General features: G+C 45.4%; 1 pseudogene; it reads right to left on the bottom strand.

Moving 5' to 3' along the window:
- Positions 1-17,589: 17,589 nt before the first annotated feature.
- Positions 17,590-18,855, bottom strand: LOC103224513 (mitochondrial import inner membrane translocase subunit TIM50 pseudogene; annotated as a pseudogene).
- Positions 18,856-21,962: the final 3,107 nt, after the last annotated feature.

The raw sequence follows: 21,962 nt of genomic DNA on the forward strand, positions 1-21,962 counted from the left end.
GGTACAGGTAGTCTTTGGGACCAACAAGAAAGGGATCTAAATATACATCCCAGGAGGGAGCCAGCTAGCAGCTGTAGCTCATCTCACTTCTGAAGTGTGTCCTCACCCAACTGTGAAAATGACCTAACTGTGTACAGACAACAGCAATTGTACAGGGAAAATAATACAGTAATGCAAATATCCAAACCAAATTGGAAAAGCAAAGCAAGAAGAAGCCAGAAAACATTAGATCATTCAAATTGCAACCTGGCCAAGACAGCATCTGGGTGTGCATCCTCTGGCCTGCTTTTGTTCACATACTGTGTCTAATGCCTCTCTGCGTTTGGGTGACTGCACTATAAGGAATAAGGTTTCTTTCAGTGTTCCTTCAGAAGGAGCAGGGACTTCCCCACTAGAATACTTCAGTAGAATACTTCCCCAGTAGAATACTTCAGTAGGCTTCCAGGGCAAAAAGGGCCTTTCTCACTCTGAAGGGGTGGGTGGAAGAGTGGTGTACCTTTAGGAGCATATGTATTTTAATTGTGTGACCAAGGCAGATCATGCTTATTCTTTGCTTATTTTCCTTCCTCACTGGGTCACTTCCACTTTAGTTCTGAAAACAGAAAACAATTGACTAAATGAAGAGCCTTCCTGACTGAGCCTTGGATCTCACTGTGGGTTTGGACAAAGAGGTAGGGGTGTTTCCACTCTTCTTCCACTCCCTATCCTAAAGCTGTGCAAGTCGGCCTGAGAATCTGAGGAATAATGCAATCTCTCCTGGCACAATCTTATTTCTGTTTCTCTGCTGAGCAGCCCCTTCCCCTTCTATGGGGAAATCACTCCTGGCGGGCTCTAGAATCAGAAGCAGAATCTAGACAGGATAGGTGACCTCTTCAAGCTTTGGATCCCTCACGTGGTAAGCAAGAATAATATTATTATTAATAGTATCATATTAATGTTAATATTCTGACTATATAATAATATAATAATCCTGCCTTTGGGGTTTGTGAGGAGGCAGTGTTATAGAGAGCTGCTCAGAGCACCTGGCACTGAGTGAGTACTACTGAAATGGTAGGTTTTCTTATCACCACTTGGCTGTCCAGCCTCCTACCCGCCACCTCAGTAGGCTATCGGATACCTCAGCACAATTTCAGCAAGGAAGCAGGCAAGGAACCTTTCTGGTGATAATAAGTTTCACTCGATTCATGACAGTGAAACAAAAAATGACATTTCCCCAGTAAAATTCCTCCTCACCTTCAGCTAGTGAAGGCTGGACCTTTTACTATTGGATCGGGGCAAGCCCCTGCACAATCGCAATTGCCTAGTTGCTTGAGAATTTCTTCATGCCAGTGGATCTCCATTTGTCAGGATATATGAAGCCTTTAAAAGCTGGGGCTCTGAGAGGAGGGAGAATCAGAGGGGAGAACCAGGGACCGGACTACAGACAGACAAACCCACCTTCCTGCATCAGCCAGGGAAGGGAATGCCTCCGAAGCTAGCCCGTCCGGAAGCTGCACCCAGGGACTGCCCGGGAAGGAAGCATAACACGGAGTTCAGATAAGTGATCCTGGGCAAAGATAGTTCCACAATGCCCTTGGGGCGAGGAGCCACGGGAAGTAGAGTGAAACAAAATTTTTAAAAAGCGCTGGATTCAAACCCCTGCACTCTCCCTTCCTAGCCTGTGGGTTTGGGCCAGGTGCTGGCCTTCGTGAGGCTGGAGGGTTGCATTTGTAAAATGTGTCTGACAGCAATACCGCGTCGGAGGGTCGCCGGGAGGGTAACCTGGGGCTGGCACGCGGCAATGGCAGGGGTGGGTCTTACCCGCATCCCCTCGCTGGAGCGGCCGGGCCGAGAGGGTCACCCTCTGCCCCCGCAGCCACACGCCGTCGGTCCTGAGGGACGAGTCGCGCTCGTCCGCCCGCCGGGACCTGACCCGAGCCGCCCTCAGGTTCCACAAAACTGGGGCACGGCCCCTGGGTCTCCGCGTGCGTCAGGCTCCAGCGGCGAGACTCCCGGGCTGGGGCTGGCGCTCGCGCGTCAGGTTGTGGCCATTGTCTTGCAGGAGGCCCGCGCCAGGCTGGCGGCACAGCGGTCACCGAATTGGGGCCCCGCTTAATCTCAAGTGGTGCAACCCAGTTTTTGATGTTCTAAACTATTACCTTGCAAAGAAGAGAAAAGAATAAAAAGATTTAGAGAAAGAAAAGGAAAAGAACCCAAGTTTATACCTGTTATTTGTTGCCATGGGATCTAGGTCAGCTGTGTACATATGCAGCTCTTTTTTATTTAAAACAAACAACAACAAAACAAAACCAAAAAAAAACCTTTCAAGCTATGTACTGCAGTGGACAAAGATTACACCGTGTTTGTGTTGCAATGTTGCTATGGAAATGCATATGGTGGAAATTTGCAGGGAAGTCGAAGGAAGTCATAGGTATGCATGACAAACATGAAGTCTGAGAGTGCCTGAGTACCTCTCAGCCTAGCTGGGTGTGCCTGTGCCCTTAGGAGGGAGGCAAGGGTGTTAGAGTCAAAAAGTGGAGGGTTTAATTCAGTTCCACCACCCAATAGCTGTGTGGCCTTGGGCAAGTTACTGGGCCACGGCTGACCTTGACTCTCCTCTGAAACAGGGAATGACAACTCCTACTCTGCATCATTGTTGTCTAGATGGAAACAAGATGTTCAAAACAAGGTCTTGAACATTGTACACAGTAAGTGCTTCATAAATGGTTCTGGAGTGATGGCAGCAGTCCCAATTATGTGCCAAGAATTTGGGCTCATTCAAGGAATGGTCTAAAAATGTTCAGAAAGGTGCTCTGGCCTGACCAAAGGACAACACTCTGCCAAGATTTGGCTGCAGTTTGGGCTTTGAGACTTGGAGCACTGTGGGGAGGCTGAGTGTGTTCAGTGCTGGCCAGACTTGGTTGTGTAGACAGTTGTCATCACACTGGACGACATAGAAAAGTACAGACTCTCAGCTGTCAAGGGAACTGCAGGTGATCCACTCCAAACAATGAGAATGCGGAGTCAATGAGATGAAGTTGCACCGCAAGTTGGTGATATATGCCAGGTGCAGCACTGTGGCCTCTCAGCTTCAGGCTCCATGATCCTCCCACTCCATGTGGCGGGCAGCAGGCTAGCCTTCCCGTGCTCCAGCACCTTTAGGAAAACAGAAGATCATGTTTGAAGTGCTTACACTCCAAATGAATACTTTTGGAAGACAGGATAATTATTATAACTGTAATATTTTAATTTTCAAGTTAACTTATGAAATCAACCGGGGAAGTAAACTCTGCACACAACTTGGTGCATTTTGGCTTGCATTTCGAAAAATCTACAGACCTGTTGGAATGCTGTCTGTGCACCCCACCCCCCAGCTCCAATATACCCCCTAGAGGTTGGCAAAACACACTCTGAGAGCTTGTGCCCACCTTAATCAAGTTGCTAGATCTATCTGTGCCCCATTTTTTGATCTGGAAAATGAAGATGTCAGACTAGGTGATTTATGAGGTCCTTCTAGCCCTAATTGGCTGTGACTGTACTGTCATTCATCTGTCTTGAATAGAATACAAAAGGTCTTTTTCAGTGTTCTAGACCATCTGTGTTCTAACCTACATTAGGAAACAATGAAGGAAAAAATCTGCACCCTCCCTCAACAGGATGTTCCAGTTTCTCTTAGCTCCTTGATGGGCCTTCAGAAATAAGCATAGAAACTATCACAGCTCACCTATGCTTTTCCTGGGCATGCCTTCCCTCCTTGCCCCAGCCTGGAGACTTCACAATTGGGCCAACTGTTCCTCACCTGCAAAGCATATGTAGTCCTGATTGAATGGGCTTCTGTCTTTGCTTCTGCTTTTTCTCCACCTTCATTGTGACTCAAGTCACTCTTTAAAAACTAATAGAGAGTGAAAAGGCAAGGTGGAGGCACCCAAGCAATTTTGTTTTTAAACTTTCTTTTTTAATTTTTATTTATTTATTTATTTATTTGAGACAGTGTTTTGCTCTTGTTGCCCAAGATGGAGTGCAATGCTGCAATCTCAGCTCACCGCAACCTCTGCCTCCTGGGTTTAAGTGATTCTCCTGCCTCAGTCTCCCGAGTAACTGGGATTACAGGCATGTGCCACCAGGCCCAGCTAATTTTGTATTTTTAGTAGAGACAGGGTTTCTCCATATTGGTCAGGCTGGTCTCAAACTCCCAACCTCAGGTGATCCACCCGCGTTGGCCTCCCAAAGTGCTGGGATTACAGGCGTGAGCCACCACACACAACCTAAACTTTCTTTTTAAACTACAAGCCATGTAACTTTGTCATCATTCTTTGTATACCACAATGAAAGTTGTTTGGTTGTTTTCCTGGCAAAATAGTCAAGGTGTGTATTTAGATGGGAAATATATACGTAAATCAACTCTCTGTTTCTCTCTCCATATGTATATGTGTATATGTGTATGCTAAAGTCTTAAATTTGGAAAAGTATATCTGCCATAAATGGCTATGGTACCAGTCACCTCATTAGTGCAATAGACATTGCCTCTCATGTTTAAGACATTAGTATGTTTACTTGGCAAATGATATTAATTATGTGTCTAATAATAGGATTACTAATGACTTTCAAAGACCATAACTTTTCCCCTTTCTTCTGCCCCCTAATTATTTTGATTTGGGTTACACGTTGGTGGAGATGTAGGAATACAACTTGGCTCAATGTGGCTCTGCTCCCGGCTCTGTCATTAACCAGCTATGTGACCTTAGACAGCCCTTTCTGGACCTTTTCCTCATCTGAAAAGCAAAGGACAGCCTTGGGCCATCTCTCAGATGCCTTCTGCACTAGCCCTCTTGGGTTCTGCCACCCTCCAGCCTGGAGAGGTTGTCTGCTGCCAGCTACTGTTGACTCTTGGAACTTCTGTTCACAAGAGGCTTGTCCTCAATATCTTTTGCACTCGAAATCTTTTGCACTCTAAACTTCATCTCAGGAATGAAGACTGAAGCTTTTGCTCAGTCTTGGTTTCAAAATCCAAGTCAGGAAGAACTTCCTTCCATTTAAAGGCTAATTCAAGAGCTCTAGCCCTTCCCGAGGTAGGCAGGTCATATTTCCGGGGTGTTTGCTCTGTCAGCTGATGTTTGCTTATCTCCTGTTCACTCATTCGAGGTTAACATTCCATTGCTTTGCCTTCTTCAGATTCCTGCCAGTTCAGCTTGTGTGCCCCAGTGAAAGCCTTCTCTATGAGTATTTCTCATCTCTGCTCTCTTTTTGGAGAAGTTTCCAGGAAGGAATGTGATATAATTGCATGAAATACAGCTGAACAGTGTGTAGTTATCCAGGAGTAGCCTCCACATGTTCCTGGGCCAGAGAAACAGCAGCCCCTGGTGACAGGGGCTCTCTATCCCTGCCTTGCTGGAAGAGTATGTGGTCTCCCCTGCACCCTCTCATCTTGGCTGCAGTGGGTATAAAACACTTTTCAATAGATGCCAGATTGAAAAGTCACTAAAAAGTAACATGTCTTATTCCGCACTCTACTACTCATCAGAGAAAATTGTTATAAAGCATTTAAATGGAAAATTCTTTCTGGACTTGGTAAGGTTTATTTTCAACTTGCCCCACAAGCTCTTACTTTTCTTTTCCTATGCTTATTCTTCCTACCTTTTCTTGCCTGCCACAAGAAAGGTGAAAGCCAGAGGATGAATTTTTTTTAATATTATCTTGGGTTTTCTGTAACTTTTTTGCTGCTAGAATAACTGAATGAGATCATGACGAATTTGAAGGGATGTCTGGCAGCCACTATAATTATCTGTTACAGGTTGGCAGGTAAATAGAGAAGAGGAATTTTAGGGTCCACGTGAGGAGAAGGCCCATGTGGGGAGAACGGATGCAATGGGCCAAAGAACAGTATTATTCTGGTAAAACAGAGCCTGTGGTGCCATGAGACACATCCTTTGCCTCCGCCTCTCTTGCTGGACCCAGCACAGGCAGCATGTGGTGTTGGGAAAGGCCCTTCTGGAAGGGTGAACCACAGGAATGCAGCCCTGCATGTTGGCTGATGAGCCAATCAGAGCACTGACGATTGGCCCCACACGGATGTACAGATTGGTTCTGCTATGTAACAGCTCATATCTGGAAATAGATATTCCTGTCTGTGCCAGGCTAGGGATGGGGTGAGGTTGGGGACTCATGTGAAGGTCTGGGATTTCAGATTCATAAGCAGACAACCAGGTTGGACAGCATGTGCAACTTCACTCTGTTGGTATTTTGTTCCTGCCCCATGTGTTATGACTTCTTTCCCAAACTGATATTTTCTCCTGAGTCTTAGGGCACAAGAAAGCAAACAGCCGGAATACATTAGCCACATCTTTTTTCTTAGACCCTTTGCTGATATTGGTTAAAGCTGCTTTGCTCTTTACTTGGAAGTAGTTTTGACTCTACTTTTAAAGTAACATTTGCCAAGGGAATGCAAACCAGTGCTTTGTCATGATTCCTCATGTTTGGGGAATTTGAGATTTGAGTTCTGGGCTGAGTGGATGAGGCCTCAAAAAGCATGTCTTATTGAGCTGTGGGCGCAGAGACGCTGATCAGAATGGAAGGCTGTGCTCCTTCCCCCCTCCTCACTCTGATGTAACTTTCTACACAAACCTCAGCTGGGGGCTGCTGGTTTTAATCATTAGATACATCTGGAGGTGAATTTTGGCTACATGTAGACTCTTTACGGCATTTACAAAGCAGTTTAAAGAAATTCAAAGGTTGTGAGCGTAAGACTGAGAGAAGGTGGATATGACATATAAGACCTCAGGCCAGCTGGGCTCATCCACAGCAGCAAGGGCCTTCACTTATCCGAAGATGTTGTTAAGGATCAACTGAAGGTCAATGACGTGAGTGAATCTCATAGGCGTAAGGATGAGTGAAATGTACCAGACATAAGAGTGTATGCAGCAGGATTATTTTCATAAAAACTACATGAACAGGGCTTGGTGCAGTGGCTCACACCTGTAATGCCAGCACTTTGGGAGGCTGAGGCAGAAGGATCACTTGAGCCCAGGAGTCCCAGGAGTTGGAGGTTATAGTGTGATATGATTGTGCCACTGCATTCCAGCCTGGGCAACAGAACAAGATCCTGTCTCTAAAAAACAAACAGACAAACAAACCACCACCATAACAACAAAACTACAGGCACAGGCAAAACTAATCTATTCTGTTAAGTCAGGAGAGTAGTTACCATTGGTGAAGGTGAGTAATGTCTGGAATAAAAAATGAGAGACTTGTGCCGGGCGCGGTGGTTCAAGCCTGTAATCCCAGCACTTTGGGAGGCCGAGACGGGCGGATCACATGGTCGGGAGATGGAGAACATCCTGGTTAACACGGTGAAACCCCGTCTCTACTAAAAAATACAAAAAACTAGCCGGGCGAGGTGGCGGGCGCCTGTAGTCCCAGCTACTCGGGAGGCTGAGGCAGGAGAATGGCGTAAACCCGGGAGGCGGAGCTTACAGTGAGCCGAGATCCGGCCACTGCACTCCAGCCTGGGCTACAGACCGAGACTCCATCTCAAAAAAAAAAAAAAAAAAAAAAAAAAAGAGAGACTTTTGGGAAACTAGTAATGCTGGTCATGTTTCTTCTTCAGGGTACTGGTTATAGGGGTATGTTCAGTTTGTGAAAATGTATCCAGCTGTTCACTTTCTGTATGTATATTTCAAGAAAAACATAATTTATGTTTTGAACTGTAAATTATGTTTCTGTTGAAACATACATACAAAAGTGAATATAAGTGTACAGCTGTATATATTTATGTAAATTATGTTTACTGAGAGGCAGTTCTATGTACATTGACATGTAACTATCTCCAAGGTGTAGAGTTAAATGGGAAATGCAAGAAACAGAACAGTATGTATAGTATGCTATTTGTATGAGTCATATATGTATAATAGATGTATAATATGTACACATATATGACTCATACAAATAATATAATTGTACATGCTTAGAACATCTTTGGAAGGACATTAGGAAGAGTGGTTGCCCCTGGGGTACCTAGAGACAGAAGTAGGAGGAGAACTTGCTTTCTGATTCTATGCCTTTTGAATTTTGTATCATGTGCTCAAATATTTTACTCAATAAAGTTATTCATCAGATATTAATTAATAAGGAAGACATGCTAAGTGCAACAAACCAATCACCAATCCCAAAAGCACAAATAATATATTATTCTACTTCTATGAGGGACCTACAGTGCTCAGACTTATAGAGACAGGAAATAAGACGGTAGTTGCCAGGGGCTGGAGGGAGGGGAACCTGGGGGGTTAGTGTTTCATGGGTACTGAGTTTCAGTTTGGGATGAGAAAGTTCTGGAGATGGATGGTGGTGATGGTTGCACAACAATGTGAATATACTTGATGCCACTAAGCTGTACACTTAAAAATGGTTACAAAGATAAATTTTATGTTGAGTATATTTTGCCACAAAATATGTTAATATGTGAATTAAGGCTAAACAGCCATTTTATGACTGGTGTAAATGTATGCATTGGCTGTACCATTTGCAAGCTGTGTTTTAACCTCCCCATGTCTCCATTTCTTTGTTTCCTTATCTGGCAAGTCAGGTAGTATTATTACCACCTTAAGGGGCTGTTGTAAGAATTAAACGAAAGAATACATGTAAAACGCTTAGAACAGTCCTTGGAACATAAGTGCTTAAGAAATATCATTATTGTTTTTTATTATATGTTGTGAAGTAGAAAAGCAAATTACAGAATTCTCTCTGTAATACCATCCCCTTTATACTTTGTGGGGAGAATACATGCATATGTATGCATGTGCATACACCTAATGTACTCACTCACGCATCCGTCATGTATTGATCAAAATACTGTGTGCTGGACATTGTGCTAAGGGTTGGGCAGACACTGGTAGTGTCAGGGTGGAGAATGGTGATGGTGGTGGGATTATTTAAATAGAGAAGTCACAGGAGACCTCTCTGAGTAGCTGACAATTCCGAGAAGGTTGTAGCAGCCATGAGGGAGCCGTGCAAAGAGGAGAAAAGCTTCCCAGACAAAGGCGGTATCATGATGTGAGATGCCAAGTTGGAAGGCCTCTTGTGGATGAGTAAAAAAGAGAAGATTGTCAGAGGAGGTTGGAATATACATAGGCAATTCTGGAAAGATGGAGAAGAAACTGTTAATAGTGGTTTCCGCAGGGAGGTGTGGGAAGGAGAGAGTGGAGTGGAGAAAAGGAATTTTACTTTTTACCTCATTCCCTTCTTTACAGTTTGAATTATGTACCATAAAGATATATTTTGTCATTAGAAAAAAAGGCTGGTTAATAAAAAATTCAGGAATCTTAATGATTAATAGTAAGGAATCTAATAGCCTTTCCTTCTTTCAAGAATCACCTCATCTCAACTGTCCAGTTACTTTTCATGACGCGCAAGAGTGTAGTGTCATTTATATCTACTCATTGGTCTGAAAGTAGGGCAGAGGTTACCTTCTCCTATCTATTTAGTAATCTTTTTCTTTGAGTCAATAATGGCTTCTTCTAATTCCCTTCTGTGAAACTCCTAAACCATCTCTTCCACTAGGACTATTTTTACTCTTTTTTTAAGGGCTTTCAAATTCATTTAAGATTCTTACTTTGTGGTCACTGCAATAACAGACATGCGCAGAAGCAGCTACTCAGCCTTTCCAGTTGGAATAGATTGGGGACAAGGGATGACCGAGAGTGACTGAGGTCAAGGGAAGAACTAAAGTACTGTCCCTCGAAATGCATTCTGGAGGCTCCATTGGGCTGGGTGCTGTACTTCTCTGGATCTCCCCTGGGGTCCCCAGAGCCTTGCTAAAGTTAGAGTTTCTCTGTAGAGTGCTCTGAAAGGCAGAGAAAGCTTTTCCTTGTCCAAATGTAATCCCAGCAGTGGTTAAGATTGCTTAGACTCATACCCATGAATCAAGGCAATGGATGATGTCTTCTAGGACAGATGTCAAAACCAGCTCTGAGGCAAGATGCGGTGTGAGTAGAGGGAGGGTGGACTAGATGTCTCCTAGCATTTTCAGTCCTCTAAACTGAGCTGCAGTCAGAAAGGAGGAAAACAGCATCTCATCTGTCTGTGGCCTGCCTCACTGAGAATTTCATTGCCTACACGGCAGCAGGAGAAGTAAGGTGAATAACACCAATTTGAAACCCCATGCTGGGCTATGTGTATGCCCAGCCCATACTCCAAGCATCTCTCCTGCATCCCCTTTGTTAATTCCCTGGACATTTTTATAATTGTTTCTAACCAGAAGAAGTGCATGGATTGAAACTTTGGCATCAGGCCAGATGTGCCACTGAAGTTTCTTCTCTCCCAAGCTGCCCCTCCTGCTGTGTGTGTATGATGTCTGAAGGCCTTCCCATCCGCACAACTCACACACGGCACTGGGCATTTTCCTTTCAGGTTTATCCCACGCAGTCCTATTCCAGGAAGACCTCCTCTTCCCCACACCACTTAGTGTGTAGACAACTCACTCTGCCAACAATGAGCAATAGTATGAACAATAAACTAGTATTTATTGAGCACTTATTATGTGTCAGGCTATATTCTAACTACTTTATGTGGATTAACTCACTCCCCATCCAGTTCTCTGAAGAAGGTGTGGTTATTGTCTCTGTTTACAGATGAGGAAACTGAGGCACAGAGAGGATGCTTTCGTGGCATTTCCCTTCGGCCAGTGATCTCCGCTCTGTGAGCGAGCCAGCCAGTCTCTGTGCATTTAGCCAGTCCCTGCCGCAGGGGTCCGGCTCTTAGTGAATGATTGCTCCTGGATCTCCCAAACTCTTCATCTACTTTCACATCCTGAGCAAAAAATGCATCCCAGGATTCCTCCCGCCAGCTCCATCTGTGAAGCATGTGGGCCAGTGTTTGAATAAGAATGACTAAAGGGGGAAGAGGTTTTATGAACTTCAGACTGTGAACTCAAGGAAGAGAGTGAGTCAGGACTCCACATTCCTGAAATACTTTCAGGAGGCTCGGTGACCTCAGACAATAAGAACCTGAAGCAGAATGTCCTCGGGAGGCCCCCCACCAGGAAGAACATGAGGGCAGATGCTCTGCTGTGCTGCTTTCTGTGGGTTCCATGCACAGTGTGTGGGTTGAAGGAAACCACTAGCCAGAGGCCCAGGCCTACCGAGAGCGCCGCCGTGGTTTTGCCCTGGCTGACTCCGCTCTCTGGAATGCTTGACCCCAAGCCTGTGTGAGCTTCTCCTCCCAGACTCAGCTCATGTGTCACCTCCTCTGTCTGCTACAGGTAGAAGAGGCTTTGTGGTCAGGACAACACAGGGAATTGCGCGTGCTTCTCTCGCTCCTAAACTCCCTAGAAAAGCATTGCTTTCAACATGTGTGCCCAATACATTCTTCATACCTACTGAGACTGGCAACAACTCCAAGGTTGAGGAGCGAGCCCTGTGCTGGGGGTGGCAGATGTGGGTGCTAGTTCCATCTCGGGCCTGTGCCATTTAACCTCCCACACCTCAAACTCTTCCTGATTAAAATGATATGTTTTGATCTACCTCTCCCACAGATGGTGACCTGAGGTACAGAGACTTTTAACCCAGGCACTATTTTCAGAGGAGAGTAGGCACATAGCTATTTGATAAGTTTAAATAATTACAAATCTTTCTCCCCAGCTTCTATCTCTGTCCATCTCTTTCCTCACCAAGCTTAAACCCGTGATTGGTATCAGGTGCAACCATTCACAAAGGGAAAGTAGTATCATCCACTAATTTTTTTTTAAAGGTGCTTTCTTGTGTTTCTCATGTGTGCGTGCATATGTGCATGACTCTGTGTGTGTGTGTGTGCATGTGCGTGTGTGTACAGAGCAAACGAGAGGCTGCATTAGGCTGAGCTCACCACAGGGGTGAATTGTAAAGAACGACTCTCACCGAACATGAACACGTTACCTCAGGAATTCTTCCATGATCCTTGAGCAGGGTGTAGCTGGGGCCTATTCTACGTATTGAAAAGCTGAGAGAGCACGTGCAGTCAAGCAAATCCTCCGCTAGCTGCCCCGCATTCCAAAAGAAACAAGGGAAGGGTGACTGAGGAAGTAAAACTAACTAGGCTGTGGGTTACTGCCCTAAAGGCCAAGATGTAAAGCCATAGAGAAAAGTGCTTTCAACTGTCTGCCCAGTAGGCTCGTGAAAGCTACCGAGATTGGTGACTGCACCAGTGCCAAGGAAAAAGCCCTGCCTGGGAGGGGGGGGCAGATGTGGGTTCTAGTGCCATCTGGTGCCATCTCTGGTGCTAAGGAATTTGGTGGGCTTGGCTGTGTCATGTAACCTCCCGTGTCACTTTATGTGGATAGTGAAGACATTGGGTTGATGACGGGTTTAGCTGAGGTTCTGTCACTCCTGCTCACCTCCCCTGCTCTCCTGTGTCATCCGCACAAATGTTGTTTCTCCATTGGCCAATTCGGGACTCATCCTTGCCTCCACTTGTTCAGGTAAAAGAGCTGTCACACAGTGGTTTTGCCCTCCAAGAGAGGAAGGAGGGAATTGTGGGTAATGCAGGTGCACATGGCACACATTCCATCAAGCAAATGGGAGTTGAGTGACATAAAGAGTTGGAAGTCCACTTTCAGGCTGGACAGGGAGGTCCTCTTCCTCCATCCCATCTTTACCTCTATTCTTGCCTACCAGCCGAATCCCCACAGCCCTGCCCAGGGGTGGCCTTTCCCTCATTCTGGCTGAGCAGTGGAAGCTGCCTGAGGAAGCTCAGTCCCACCATCCCAACCAGAGCTGCCCTGGTTCACCTTGCTGCACCTGCCAGACCTCCCAGGTAGTTAATGATCTCCCCCTGGGCAGAAGAGCCCTTTAATAATTTACCAGAGTAGATAAAGAAAAAAGCATAGTTCTCTACTTGGAGGCCAATTACACTGGCAATCCAGACAGTATAGATGGAGTTAAGACTAACTTCAAGTTCAAACTCAATTTTTTTTGTATGGGAACCCTGCCTTATAGCTATTTATATGAAGTCTTATCAGAACCTTCATCCAGATATTTGAACATCCCAGCCCTACTGTATGATCAGCACTTTCGGGCTCCTTCACTACTCAGGAGAACTCACTATATAAAGCAAAAGAAACCAAAATGCCCTAGAATAAAATGAAATTTAAACACTTAAAGAACTCTGGAGAAAGAAAAGTGATTTTGCATTGTCTGACTATTTGAGTTCCTTATTAGAATTTGAAAAACACTCTTTCGCAGGGAATTATATGTTTCCTTGAGTCAAAAGTAGACTCAGAGCCAGTATGGTACAGTGGAAAAAAACACCTCCTTTGGAATTAAAGAGACCTAGGTTGAAATCTTGCCTTCAGCTAAGATTGAGACTAAGAAACTTACTGACGCTCTGTGAATCTCATTTTTCTTATCTCTCCAGTGGGAGCAATAATTCTGTCCTTGGGATTTTTATGTAAATTTTAAACATGCAAAGAACAACCTAGGATACTGCAGACAGTAAATGATATATCATTGTCGTCACCATCATCATGGAGCCCATATCCTGAAAAATTTGAATTTTTGTAAAGATGTGAGCAAAAAACTTCCCTCTCAAAAGTGTAACAATGACATCTAATAAGGATAAATGGTGGTAGACTGTGACATTGGTGGCCCCCAGTGAATCACCTCACAGTGTCCGTGACTTTATTTATTTCCCTTCCACCTTGATGCTGGGCTTGATCATGTGACTTATTTTAACCAACGAGGCATTAGTAAGTTTGGAGCAATCAGAGGTTTAATAGGTTCTTGTACATCAAGGCTTGTCTTCTTGTGACACTCCCTCTTAGAAGCCAGCCCTTGGCTGTAAAGAAGCTCAGGTTAGAATACTGAGTGATAAAAAGCCACAAGAAGAGAGACCCCAGAGGATGAGGGGTCATTTGGAACGTTCCAGCCCCAGCCCAGCTCCTACCTGGGTGAGTGACTGCATGAGTAACCTCCCAGCTGAACTTCGTCAACCAACAAAATTGTGACAATTATAAATTGTTGTTGTTTTAAGCCACCCAATTTTGGAAGGGTTTGTTACACAAATGTCTGGTCCTAAATTTACGTTAAGAAAAGTCCACACTACATGTAGAACTGACAGATTTTCCTTTTAGAAGGTCATATGAAATAGACCATGAGATTGCAGTTAACCATAAACATTGACATACTGTTAAGAAACTACATGCAAGCTTACCCTATTTACATTAAACAAATGTACTGGTTGATTGACCATACAGTTATTGAGTGCCTGCTGACTCCTAGGTTTTGTGCTGGGAGCTAGTAATACCAAGAAAGTTAAAACTCAATTCTCCTATACTGTGTTGTCTCTTGGATTCTGAAATTTACATCTGCCCTTTAGTTCAGCTTGGGGATTGGGGGTTGGGGGGTGTGAGAACCAAGAGACCAAGAAAGTAAGTGCTCATGGTTCAGTAGGGAGGGTAGATTTGTAAACAGAAGTCCACTTCAGGATCCTACAGGAACTAATAGACTTGCTGCAGTTGGCAATCAGGGAAGACCTGGAGGTTTCTGTTACCCTATCAATATATCATTTTTAGAGTGACCTTAACATACTGAGGTGTATTTGGAAGCAAGCAACCAGGGAAATGAAAGTCCTGAAGACAGATCATGTGAGGAATAATTGTAGCTGCTGTATTTATCCTAGAAAGAAATAAAAGGTTGAGAGTGCACGTGGGGAAGAAGCACATAATTTAGAGGCCTTAAATATGGCAATATGAAAGAGGATTAAATTCATTCTGAGGAATGCTGAAAGGAAAAACCTAAACAGTTACTGAAAGCTATAAGGAGATGGATGTCAAGCTAATAGTAAGAAGACTAGCTAACACTTCTGGAGTATGAGCTGTGGAAAGAGGCAGAGCGGGCACCAACTCCATCAGTGACAGAGGCCTGGACAATCTCCGGCCAAGGAGGTGGGAAAGGGATCTGGCAGTCGGTGGAGCCAGGGACCTCCAAGTCGCTTCCAAGTGTAAGGTCTCACAATTCACCCCATGAATTCTGCATCCTTATCCCGACTAAATAGTGTTAAGAAGTAAAACAGATGGCACCTGCCTGCCAATCATAAGTGGTAGGATTGTCCACAGATGATGACTGGGCTCTTCTCTAGCCCTAAGGAGTTAGCCCAGGAGATTAGGGATTAAGGAGTTAGCCCTGATATCTGAACCCAGGAGACTGAGCTCAGAGATTAGGGATATGATGACTGAAGCCTCAGAGACACACATGGGCACTGCCTCTGATGTCTCTCACCACTTTGAAGAGGTCATGAGAGTTTGTGTATTCCAGGGATTATCATACCCTGGGGGCAGATGCAGAGGAACAGGCCAGGCACATATGGACATCCAGGTTTCTCAAGCATATGACAGTTTAGGAAGGACCAGGAAAGGGGACTAAGCAAGTATCAGGACGTCATTGGTTATTTCTAAGTGGGTATCACAGCCCTGTCCTGGGACCATGCTCAGTGCTCCTAACTGGCCCTCTCCTGCTTCTCTTGCCTTCTAGCCTGCAAAACCACAGGAGCAAAGATCTTTTCAGGGCCCCATTTCCTGTCAGTGGGTGCTGCAACACCAGCAGCACCAGGACTAGAGAGAGGAGTGCAGGTTCAGAGGTTTGTGGGAAACAGGAGATCTGGGAGGTCAAGTTTAGGGTTCCCTGGAGACCTTGCAATTATGGGCCTAGGCAAGGGAAGGCTTCAGCCTCCCTGTCACTGGCTCAGGGTAGGAGTAAAGGGGGAGGCTGCAGAGCGCCCTCGTCTGATCATTCCCTGGTCCCCGCGCTCTCACACACCTGTGCCTTTGCACATGCTGCCTCACTATCTGGTGACTCTTTGCCCTTTCCTTTTCTCCCAACACCCAACTTCCAGATTCTACCCCAGGTAAAACCTTCCCCAACTCTCTCAGAAAGGAGCAGCCTCAGACCTGCATGGTATCATGCAGCAGAGCTTACTGTAACTAGACTGTGAGTTTCTCAAGGCCAGAGGCTGAGTCTTGGGCATCTCTTCAGTCCCCAAAAAAGGTGGTGCAGAACCTGGGATGCCTCAGATACTCAGTACACAGGGGTTGAGTGTGTGAAGCACATTCCTTGCCCCTGCACACATGTGGCATGCCCACTGATGCCCTGTTGTGTGCAGCGTACATCTCTCTGCAGTCCATCTCGCAAAAGTTGGAGTGAAACTGGTAGGAAGTAACTTTATTTTCAAATAAAGTGAAATAAAAGAAACACGTGGTTTCCATTTGCTACTTTCACAGCAGGGAAGACCTGGCACCTGGGGAAGGGGTTTAGTCTAACTGGGGCCTGAGCAGAACAGGAACCCTCAAGGGAGAGAGGCCGGTCATGGCAAAAACCCTTCAAGCCACTGACCCAGCACAAAGACTCTACTGTGGGGAAACCCAATATAAGGGTGTGCCTTGTTCTAAGGGAACAGGATACGCAAAAATCCAAAGTTATAAAATAGATAAATCAGGGAGTAGTTATTAATGTTACCAGAGAACTCACCAGAAGGTTCCCTGAAATAGCCAGCTCCCACAGTCCACTTAAACTGTGATTTTACTTTCAGGAGTTTGATATTACACACCGGTTTTCAGGAGAAACATAAATAGGTTCCCGGGGAGCCTGGCATTGCAGTGTGTCTCGCCAGCAGCTGGTTGACCAGGCTTTAAGGTGAGCAGCCTCAAGCTGCTCCAAGTGCTGGAGAAGCTGTGGTTCGGAAGCTCCCTCCCCGCCTGCCCCAGGGCACACCAGACTCAGCGAGTCTGGCTGTTTCCAGTGTTAGGCCCAATAGGAAGAACAAGGCCCAGTTGGGACCTTCCTGCCTCTACTTGAATGGGCTGGTTGATTACTCAGTGCATTTTCCTGTTGAGAGAGCATAGGATTTATATTAACTATTCACTTTTCATTTATTCATTTGAGCATTTTACAGTATATTTTCTATGTGTATGACACTGTGCTAGGCACAGCAAAGTACAGAAAATTATAAGTATGTTCCCTGCCCTCTAGAAACTCACAGTCTAGTTGGAGAGGAAAGCCTTTGGATTTTGCTGATTCTAGAAAGTACTTTTTAAAAAATTCTTTAACGGTTCTGAAATCAGAATCCATCTTATTGCACATGGCATGCCATAGTCTAGTTGGCCGGTTTTTCTTAGTGGTATGTAAAATGATAGCCTATCTTAGAATCGTCAGGGTCTTACACAGATGAAACAGAGTATATGAAAATGCTAAACACACTTGTCCCCTGGTATCTGTGGGGGATTGGTTCCAGGACCCCCATGGATACCAAAACCCATAGGTGCTCAAATAACTTATGTAAAATGGCATAGTATTTGTATATAACCTATGCACATCCTCCTTTATACTTTAAATCACCTCTGGATTACTTATAATACCTAATACAATGTACATGCTATGTAAATAGTTGATATACTGTATTGTTTAGGGAAAAATGACCAAAAACGGTCTGAACATGTTCAGCACGGACACCACCATCAACTTTTTTTTTTCTGGATATTTTTGTGTTTTTTGTTTGTTTGTTTGTTTTTGTTTTTTGTTTTTTTTAACACAGCGAGGGTTTTTACTTTCCCAGACCAGGGTGAAAAATACGCTCTGATCCAACAAAGCCCCCACTCTGTGCTTGGCAGCAGATCAGCCACTGTGGGATGGTGACCCGAGAGTCCCGGACCTCATCCCGATGCCCCCATCTGGAGACTCTGGGGACACAGCAGGTGTGGCATCTGGGATGTACTTTATTGGACAGTGGTGGCCCAAGTCTTGGTCTGGAAACACTGGGGCCCTGGGCTCTGGCATTGAGTTTGAGGAGGCCCAGAGTTCAGGGCTGTCTGGAGCGAGGCCACAAGCGGCTGGTGAGGGAGCCGAGGAAGAGGTTCTGCTTGTTGCACTTGGAGAGCTCAGCCAGGCGCTACTGCTCCTCCTGCTCTAGCCGGCTTTGCCGCTGTTTGAAAGCTGCCAGCGGATCATCCTCCAGGGCGTAGTGCTCCAGTACGTTTCGCACGTCCTCCACACCGTTCAGTGCAATGGTCTTGAGGAAGGCAGACAGGTCTAATAAGACCCGGTCATCAGAGTTGCCATCCCAGGGCCGCAGGGCAACACCGTTATAGGGTTGTAGGCAGAAGGCTTCCTTCTTGCAGTCCACAACTACTACTCGAGCTGGATCCCGATTCAGACATGAAATGTCCTTAACATGGTGTCCATTCATGTTTCTTGTGGCTTCCCGGAATAGGCGGTAGGAGATGAAGCCGTGGGGGTCCAAGCTATCAATGAGTGGAAATGTAGTCATGCCAGTCTCTGACGTAAAGATGACAATTTCATATAAAGGGGCGAGCTGCTGGAACAAGGTCTCGATGCCTGGGCGCTTCTTAAACCTCCAGCCAGTGGCCAGCGACCATTCAGGATGCAAGAGGACGCCGGTGAGCTCCAAAACGAGCGTGTAGGGTGGCTGGTAGTACGGCTCCTGCAGTGAGTCTGGGAGAAGGCAAGGGCTGGTGGGCTCGATGATCATCTGTCTATAATCTTTGAAATATTTGTATGTCCGGCGCAACTGCTGTACCAGAAATGGATCATTGTCAAACTCATGAGGAATCTCGGCACCATTTTCGTCCACTGGGTTGTTTCCAAAGATACAGACGACGCTCACGGTCCCACCAGCTCCAAGCAGCCCAGCAAGCCAGAGCGCAACTTTTTTGGCACAGCTGGGACCCTCTGAACCTGGCTGCTGCTGTGGCCCTTGTGCCTTAGTGCCCCCGCGGCTCCCGATCTCTGCCACCTGATCTGGGGCCCCGAGGGGCGGCGTCGCCAACCTCGTGCACAGTTCCCGCGAGCCGAGCCGGAGCCCGCTCCGCAAGCGCGAGAACAGCACTGCTGAGGCCGCCATCTTGCACTGACGCCACCTCTGGATATTTTTGATTCATGGGTAGTTGAATCCATGGATGCAGAACCTAGGGATATGGAGGACTGGCTTGTAATGGTTTAATGACACCAGACTCCAAATGGGATTTAATGTTTGAAGAATGAAATTTTCCCTCTGTGTGAATATACTTCATAGGTTTGCCTTTCAGAGAATATATGTCATAAGCTTAAATTAAGGTTCATTTTCCACAATCATCCAGGAAAGCTGGGATGGAGAGACCTCACCTATCCTCCAATCTGGGAGCACAAAATGGTGGTAGTCCAACCCTGATTCCCTTCCATACGGGCCATGGGAAAACCAGAGCGAAGCAGCAGGAACAGGTCTAGGTGGCAGCTCTTCAGCTGTGACATGACAAGATTTGTACTAATTCTGACTCCTAGATGGCAAGTCCTCGTTCATCTGTGCCTCCCAGTGCTTAACCTGTAACAGAAATATAAAAGACATATCTGTGTGTATTTGAGTATAGATGTAGACATACAGATACATAAATAGGGATATATATAGATAGATAGATATTATATTAGTCTGTTCTCACACTGCTATACAGAACTACCTGAGATTGGGTAATTTATGAAGAAAGAGGTTTAGTTGACTCACAGTTCCATAGGCTGTACAGGAAGCATGGCTTGGGAGGCCTCGGGAAACTTACAGTCATGGCAGAAGGGCAAAGGGGAAGAAGCAAGCACATCTTCACATGGTGGCAGGAGAGAGAGAGAGCAAAGGAAGAATTGTTACACACTTTCAAACAACCAGATCTCAGGATAATTCACAAGAACAGCAAGGGAGAAATCCACCCCCATGACCCCATCGCCTCCTAGCAGGTCCCTCCCCGAACACTGGGGATTACAATTCAACATGAGATTTGGGTGTGGACACAGAGCCAAACCGTATCTGATATATAGATGTATGTCAAATGAATGAATTTTTGTGATCGAGGCCAAAAGTTTATTATAAAAAGGGTGCAATATGACTGCTAATCTTAGCTTCTTGGTCAAAATTCAGAAAAATTCCTTGTGATCTGTCTAATGTTACAGGGGATTTCTTCCTTTTCTTTTTTTGACTTCATCATTCCTCACCCAAAAAAGCAGTGGCTCCTGTTGCTGGTGCTGAACCGTGGCCATGTTCTATTTTTTTAAATGGCTGTGTTTACATAGCATGCCAAGGGACCTGGCTTCAAACTTATGAGAGCAGAAGGAGAATGGACTGCTTCTAGGCAGACATTGAAAGCGACCATGGGAATTAAATACGTTCTTAGGAGCATATACAAACACCTGAAATGTTTTAGACCAAGTGTATTGACATAATAATATAATCCAAATTCTTCAATTATCATTATTAATATGGCACATAGAGACTATGAATTGCTTTATCATTCTTGCGCATACAGAACGTTAAGACACTTGCTGTTTATACCTTTTATGACATTCAGTTCATCTGCAAGTGTAGCTATAATAGTTCTTTTGCACCTGGGGAATAGGCGAGATTTAAGGAGGCAGAGTGGAGTTGCTTCTGTGACCTTTTGTTTACCTGTCACATTGCTGCAGCCTTTAAAATCCTGGACGAGAAAACTGTGCACAGCTAGTCGTAAGCAGGAACACTACTCCAGGAGGAACCGGAAGCTGTTAAAGAGCTGGCCTCCTGCAGGAATCTGACCTGTGGCACAAACGCAAGAGCATCAGGTGGCAGTAACCAAGTCATCCAGGTTTCCTCTCTCTGGGTGTTTTGCCTTTGCTGCCGGGTCCAGGGAGTCAATTGGGGCTGCCCTGGGTGACTTACCAGTGGGTCAGGCCCAGGCTAGGTCCTGTCGGCCTGAGACCAACCTGTCATATTGAGGCTGCTCTGTGGGAGTGGCAGTCTGCTCTCTTGTCCCCAGATGATGTGGTGTCCTGTCTCACTCAGCTGTGTCCAGCTTGTATCTGATGATGCCAGTGCTAATTCACCCTCTGCTGCCTGGCAGCTCTTATTAACTGTGGAGATGGGGGATTTCCAAAGATACCTCCCATGGAAGGGACAGACCTGTCCCTATCACCAGGGCACATCTCCCATCTCCCATAGGTCCCTGTTGTTTGCTTTTTCTCTTATTAGCTATAAAAAACAAAAGCAAAATGGCTGTTACTACTCAGGTCTTGCATGAGGCTATAAATTTGCTGACTTTGAGAGTACCCCAAGCCTTCCAATATGGTGGTGTTTTCCACTTCTGGAGTTAACCCCAAATAGCAAACTCTTATTCATCCTTCCAGACCCACTTTGAATGTTTTGTCTTCTGTGAAGCTTTCTCTGACTACCCTCTATGCTCTCATATTACCAGGTTCTCTCGCACTGTTATGGTGTGCCAGGATTATTTTTATACATGGACATTTCTGCTAGGTGTGACATCCTTGAGGCTAGGGACGATGTCTTATTATTTCTTTGGCCACCTCGTCCGGCTGACCCGTGACCTGTCATGCACTATACACTCAACAAATGATAGGTAAATGAATGAAAGAATTATACTTCTGCCAAATGTTTGTTTGTTCGTTCATTCATTCACATCTCAGAAAGTACTTTCTTCTCCTTTGGAAGTAGCCATTGTTGTATTATTTATAAAGTCAATAGGCAAAAAAAAGACCCAAGTGTATCAGTTAGGATAGTTTTGGCTGCAAGTAACAGCTTGACAAAAATAGTTTAAACAGTGGGGAGTTTATTATCCACCAAACAAGAGGTTTGGATGGCAGCTGGGTCCAAGACCAGGTAATCCAGCAGCTCAAGGATCTCTCTAGGGACCCTGAGGCTTTTCCCTTTCTGCTCCACTGTCTCCGGTGTGTCAATCATGTCTCCTTCCTGACTCAAGAAAGGCAATGTTCAGCAAAGAAGGAATTTCTTCTACTGATCTCTTTTAATTATCACGGATTTCCTTTCTCAGACATTTCTCTCCCCACAGAAGATTTCTCTATCAGTATCATTGATCAATAATGAGTTACAACCCATCATTGAAAACGAAATGAGATCATCATGCCAGTCCTGATATAATCCTTTGGCTGAGGGTAGAGACAGGGGATTGCTTCCCAGAACACATGGGAGGAAGAACACCC

Source organism: Chlorocebus sabaeus, chromosome 20 (genome assembly GCF_047675955.1).
Source record: "Chlorocebus sabaeus isolate Y175 chromosome 20, mChlSab1.0.hap1, whole genome shotgun sequence".
Lineage (NCBI taxonomy): Eukaryota > Metazoa > Chordata > Mammalia > Primates > Cercopithecidae > Chlorocebus > Chlorocebus sabaeus.